The sequence below is a fragment of the Pinus tabuliformis genome, chromosome 2_1 (genome assembly GCF_031772625.1).
Source record: "Pinus tabuliformis cultivar Carrire ecotype Pingquan chromosome 2_1, CPIR1, whole genome shotgun sequence".
Lineage (NCBI taxonomy): Eukaryota > Viridiplantae > Streptophyta > Pinopsida > Pinales > Pinaceae > Pinus > Pinus tabuliformis.
In genome coordinates, this window is record NC_142299.1 from 539,008,818 (window position 1) to 539,015,300 (window position 6,483).

At 36.7% G+C, this 6,483-nt stretch overlaps 2 pseudogenes; both read left to right on the forward strand.

Annotated features, from left to right (window-relative positions):
• Window positions 1–836: 836 nt before the first annotated feature.
• On the forward strand, window positions 837–1,381 carry LOC149201406 (uncharacterized; annotated as a pseudogene).
• A 933-nt stretch (window positions 1,382–2,314) lies between these two features.
• Window positions 2,315–3,164, forward strand: LOC149201407 (uncharacterized; annotated as a pseudogene).
• Window positions 3,165–6,483: the final 3,319 nt, after the last annotated feature.

Here is a 6,483-nt window from a genome sequence, read left to right on the forward strand (position 1 = left end):
TAAATCAATCTCAACTTTACTGACTTTATGGCTTGCTGGCTATTGATAGGATCCTGTTTCAATTTCAAGTAGGGAATTATTCTGAACAAAAAAAATTTTGAAAGGATGTCTTTTCTATTGTAACTCTTCTTGCTATACCTGAGATGCAACTTGCAAAAAATCAATCTATTCTTGCGCATTTTGCAGAGAGGTTTGAATATCTGTGAGAGTGTATTTGTTGACTTTAATTGTGCTTTTAGCAGTTGAAACAATTAGAATTCTCAATAATTCTAATAAATTATCAATCTTAGCAATTTAAAACTTCAAAAAAGTGTATTGCAACTCCACCTTATGTTTCAAGAGTACTAGTTAATCCACTCTTCTTTGAGCAAAAATATTCAAGCATGAACCAAGGGTAGAAATGGGTGTTGGCAGGTCTATTTACACCATCAATTGAAACTGTAACCTTTAACAAAAGTCTTGATAGTTATTAACATTCGGTAACAATGAGAATAAGAGGTAACACCCAGATTATGGTTGTGGAGCACTATTCATACTAAGAGGTAAAAATATTCTTGTCACCACTGTCGCTCACTCACAATGGTCTATTCAACTACTAATGCTCGTATTTTCATTATATTATTCAATATTCATACCCACTGCTGCAATGAATATCAATAAAGCTACATATAATAATACCTTATATTTTCTAAGCTTATAGCCTTACTTAACACATCAGCCTTCACATAATAGTTGGATCTTCATCTAGATTTGAACTTACAAGTTATTCAATCACCTCACCATAATCAATTTCAAATTTATCTAATCTCCTCACAATCATTTTTTCTTGGCAAAGGATGGAAAATTTGGACATGGATACAAAGTCCATCCAATACAGAGAATTTTCAGCAACCTAAATAGCGAATAGTGACCTTGGTTATGCCTACAAACTACAGTTTCATGAGGCCCTTGCAGCCTTCATGGGAAGAACCCAATACTAGTGTCATGAAACTGCTAAGAGTGCCTCCAATTCTAGTGGAAATTTAGGATGCTCTGATATGGGTGGTGGTGACGAAGGGAAGATGACAATGTTATTGAGAATGCAGGCACTCGAGTTTGATAAATTCCAACAAGAGGTCACTAACCACAAGCAAGCAGAGGAAGAAATATGGTGTTTGTTTGAATACATTTACAAAAAATCCATGACGCTAAATTTTCCAGCAGCATTCAAGCAACATCGAAGGATGAGTGGGAAGGCACTAGGGAAAACTATGAGAAGCCCTTCGATGTCAAGCAGATTAGTAAGGATGACAGACAGTTTAAAATGTATTACAAAGGTATGATTAGTGCTGATAATTTGGATGGGATAGTCATTACCAATAAAAATATCATTGTCTTCTAATTTCATATGCTCTAATTTCATATGGTGGATAAAACTCAACTGCAAGATTGTTCAATACTCTACAACAAGTTTTGACATATGACTGAAATGTCTTCTTAGCTGTTGAAGCCCAGCTCCAAGAAGTGATCCATCCAAGATGAATCTTTTTCTTGCAAGAGGTTTGTTTTTGAAGCATTTGTTTGAAGAATGAGTGGTTTTATGACAATGCTCACATGGATGAAGAACAAAACAATGATCTTTCATATGGCCAACTTGGTCATAGTGTTGGCATTTAACAACTTTTGGTTGTGATTGTGGAGGAGCATAATCTAAAATAGTTGAAGGTGAACTATCATGAAAAAATCCAGCATTTTGAAACTGGATGGGATTTGATTTATTTAGAATGTGAAAGGAAACCTCCTCATCGTATCCAAGTCTGGTTTTGTGCTTGTTATGGACAAGCTATTCCCAAGGTTTGATGATTGGCTTGGGAAGTGCAAGCTAGATTTCCACACCTGTATTCAAATATGCTTATGAAATGAACACTTGATCTAAATTAACCTCAACTTTACTGACTTGATGGCTTGCTGGCTATTGATAGGATCCTATTTCAAGTTCAAGTAGGTAATTATTCTGAACAAAAACAAGTTCAGAAGGATGTCTTTTCTGTTATAGCTCCTCTTTCTATAGTTGAGATTAAACTTGCAAAAAATCAATCTATTCTTGTGCATCTTGCAGAGAGGTTTGAATATCTGTGAGAGTGTATTTGTTGAATTTAATTGTGATTTTAGCAATTGAAACAATTAGAATTCTCAAGAATTCTAATAAATTGTCAATCTTAGAAATTTAAAAACTTCAAAAAAGGTTTATTGCAACTCCACCTTATGTTTCAAGAGTACTAGTTAATCCACTCTTCTTTGAGAAAAAATCTTCAAGCACGAACCGAGGGCAGAAATGGGTGTTGGTAGGTTTATTTACACCATCAAGTGAAACTATAACCTTTGACCAAAGTCTTGATAGTTATTAGCATTTGGTAACAATGAGAAAAAGAGGTTATGGTTACGGAGCACTATTCATACTAAGAGGTAAAAATATTCTTGTCACCACTATCACTCACTCACAATGGTCTATTCAACAATTAATGCTCAGATTTTCATTATATTATTCAATATTCATACCCACTGCTACAATGAATATCAATAAAGTTACATATAATAATACCTTACAGTTTCCAAGCTTGCGGCCTTCCTTAAACATCAACCTTAACATAATAGGTTGGATCTTCATCTGGATTTGAACTGAGAATCCCTTTCAGTAGCCCAAATACCCAATAGTGACCTCGGTTAAGCCTACGAACTACAGTTGCAGGAGGCCCTCACAGCCTCCATGGGAACAACCCAATACTAGCACCATGAAACCGCTAAGAGTGCCTCCAATTCTAGTGGAAATTTAGGCTTCTCTGAGATGTGTGGGGGTGACAAAGGGGATATGACAATGTTATTGAGAATGTAGGCCCTCAAGTTTGATAAATTCCAATAGGAGGTCGCTAACCACAAGCAGGTAGAGGAAGAAATACGACATTTGTTTAAAGACATTTACAAAAAATTCCATGACGCTAAATTTTCCCACGGCATTCAAGCAATATCGGAGGATGAGTGGGAAGCCACTGGGGAAAAATATGAGAAGCCCTTCGATTTTGAGCGGATTAGTAAGGATGATAGACAATTTAAATTACAAAGTTATGATCACTACTGAGAATTTGGATGGGATAGTCGTTACCAATAAAACTATCATTGTCTTCTAATTTCATATGCTCTAACACTCCTCCATCCCTTCAACTCATCAGAACTCTTAGAGCATATTATTATAGCATACTAAAGAAACAGAAGTAGTGGGAAGATTCATCGCTCTTACATCTTTTTTAGGAATATTTCTACTTACTTTGATAGGCAAACAACAATACTAATCTCTATTATCTCTGTCAGTTTGGGAACTGTTGCAATGCATTTCTCAGGGCTTATAACACCAGGAGCATCTCTGTTGGGTCCCTATAATACTAGTGATTACCCCATTACTATTGTAGTTATACCCCTTATTTATATTGTTGTGCCCCTATTACCCCCTTGTTGTTATTTCTGTGCCCCATAGAATCCCTCTATTGTTATTTTTGTGGCTTTATATTATTATTGTTAGGTCGGCTGGATTATATTGTGACTCCTTAGACTCCTATATATAGAAAGGAGGTTTTGTCATTTGTATCATCCAAGAATTGTTCATTTATGTAATGTAAAGGAGGTTTCCCCCTCGAAGAGGCTGAATTCTAAGGCGTGGATCTCTCTTTTCTATCTTTTTGTGAGCTGGTTTCATAACATTTGGTATCAGAGCTTTGGATTCTAGGGTTTCGCTGCTCCAAACAGGTCATCGTGGCATTTTCGCTATAACTTTTTTTCTGTGACGTTTCAGAAGTCGCAAAAAAAACCCATTTGAGAAGAAATCATACTGAACCTTGGGTCCGAATTTCAGAGCTTTTCATGCGATATTTACGGAGATATGATCTGAGGAAGTTGGTCTTTTTGCAGACTCCTGAATTACATTCAAAACAGGTGACCTGGGGAAAATCGTCATAACTTTCTCTCTGGGGATCGGATTGAAATTTCGTAAGAAGGTACAGAAAGAGGATGGACTGTAGTTTCTTGTATGTGTGTTTCAGATTCAAAGGTTGAAACAGTGACTCGTGGCACGTCGTACAAGTTCGCTCTACTGAACTAGTCTAAAATCAAGTCACTGTGGGAGATTTCACATAACTCTTCCTTGGAGAATCCAATTTGGGTCAGACTTGTGGCATTGGAAAGAGGACACAGAAGGCTACTACAGGTCACAATTTCAGAAATGGATGATTCGAAATTACAGAGATACATCAGATTCAATATCAGGCTTCTATAAAGTGAAAAAAAAGGTGTGTAGTTTTTTTTTTTAATTTTTGTGTAAGCTTGGTTTAACGGAATTCAAAGGGCATAGTAAAGCATTATTATCGGTAACTGATGCCCCGAGGAAAGAAAATGCAAACACCTAGTAAGGAACCTGAAAGCTCTAGCATGACTCATGAAGAAGAGGAAGAAATGCTACATGATATATCAAAATTACAAGAACAAGTGCAACACATGTCACGCTCACAAAAGCTAACAGAAGCTAAGATAAGTGGCTTGGAATCTAAGATAAATGGCGTGGAATCTAAGATAAATGGTGTGGAAGCTAAGATAAATGGCGTGGAAGCTAAGATGGACGATTTGAAGATAGATTTGAAGACAGATTTGAAGAAAAACATGGCAAATTTGAAGACAGATTTGAAGACAGACATGGTAGATTTGAAGACAGATTTGACAAATTTTCTACAAGGGATACTTACTAATGGTGAAAAGGTTGTAAAGGAAACTCATGATGTGAACAAAATTAATTTTAATCATGATTCCATAGATTCTAATGTTGGATCGAAGACCCACCATATTCCAAAAATCGATATGAGGAAGTTTGATGGCAAGGATCCCGCCACATGGATATTACAGATGGAGCAATTCTTCGATCTCAATAATGTGCAAAACACACAAAAGGTACGTATGGCAACTGTATATTTGGAACCAAATCAGTTTGTATGGTATCAATGGCTTTGCTCTCGTAAAAAATTTATCACTTGGGCAATTTTTACGGAAGAATTGATAGCACATTATGAAGATACAAAAAGCAACACTTTTTTTAGCCAATTGATAAGTCTCAAACAAAAGGGTTCAGTAATGGAGCACATTGAGGAGTTCCAAAAATTGAACATAAGGGTAAAAGATATTCCAGAGGAGCATAGGATTGATGTGTTCATAGGGTCTTTAAAGGATAATATCCAACATGATGTTCGCCTTTGGGAACCTGATTCATTAGAGAAGGCATTCAGGTTAGCAAGAAAAATGGAAAGCAAAATTATGGCAACCAGGAAGCATACCACTCACAACTATAAAGACGGAAGTGTTGTTGCCCCTAGTCTTCCACAACCTATAAGGTTGACACCACAAAAATTGGAAGAAAAAAGAGCAAAAGGGCTTTGTTACAATTGTGATAGCAAATACACTAAAGGTCATAAGTGTGCTGAGAAGAAATTATTCTACATAGATTGTGAAGAGGAAGAAGAAAAGGAGCAAGAAAGGTCAAAAGAAGAAGGATATACTCCAGGAACAAAGCCTAGATGAAGAACAAATAAATCCGACCATATCTTGTAATGCATTGGCGGGAATTACCACTCCTCAAACCATCAAGATAGAAGGACAAATCAAGAAGAAAAAGGTAATAGTGTTGATTGATTCAGGAAGCACCCACAATTTTATTCATTGTAGGGTAGCAAAAGAATTGAATTGCTTCCTATATCCAGCACCAGAGTGTCAAGTGATGATTGCAAATGGAGGAACAATAAATTGCTCTGGAAAGTGCCATAATATCAAGCTATCCATGGGAGAATATGTATTGACTAGCCCAATGCTTTCCATTCCAATGGGAGGTGTTGATGTTGTACTAGGAGTCCAATGGCTACAATCCTTGGGTACAATAGCTTTTAATTTTCAAGAACTTTTCATCAAATTTTCTATGGAAGGAAAGGAAGTTGAATTAAGGGGTATTGCAGGGAAACCAGGAAAGATAATCAGCTCTAATGGTATGACAAAGCTTCTAAAAAAGGAGCAAAGAGGTGTAATTGCACAATTATGTTCGCTAGATGTTTCCACATTGGAATCATCTATTTCTCCAGATCTCCAAAAAGTCCTGGACAATCATTCCAAGGTATTTGAGACTCCCAAAGGTCTCCCACCTATGCGTGATCATGATCATGCTATTCATCTGATTCCAGGAAGTGTTCCTCCAAACATCAGGCCGTACAGATATCCCTATGTCCAAAAAAGTGAAATTGAACGTATGGTTGCAGAAATGCTAGAGGCTGGTATAATTCAACCAAGTCAAAGTTCTTTCTCTGCTCCAGTAGTATTGGTGCACAAGAAGGATGGATCATGGCGCATGTGTCCGGATTATAGGGAGCTCAACAAGCTCACTATTAAAGATAAGTTCCCCATTCCTGTCATTGATGAATTACT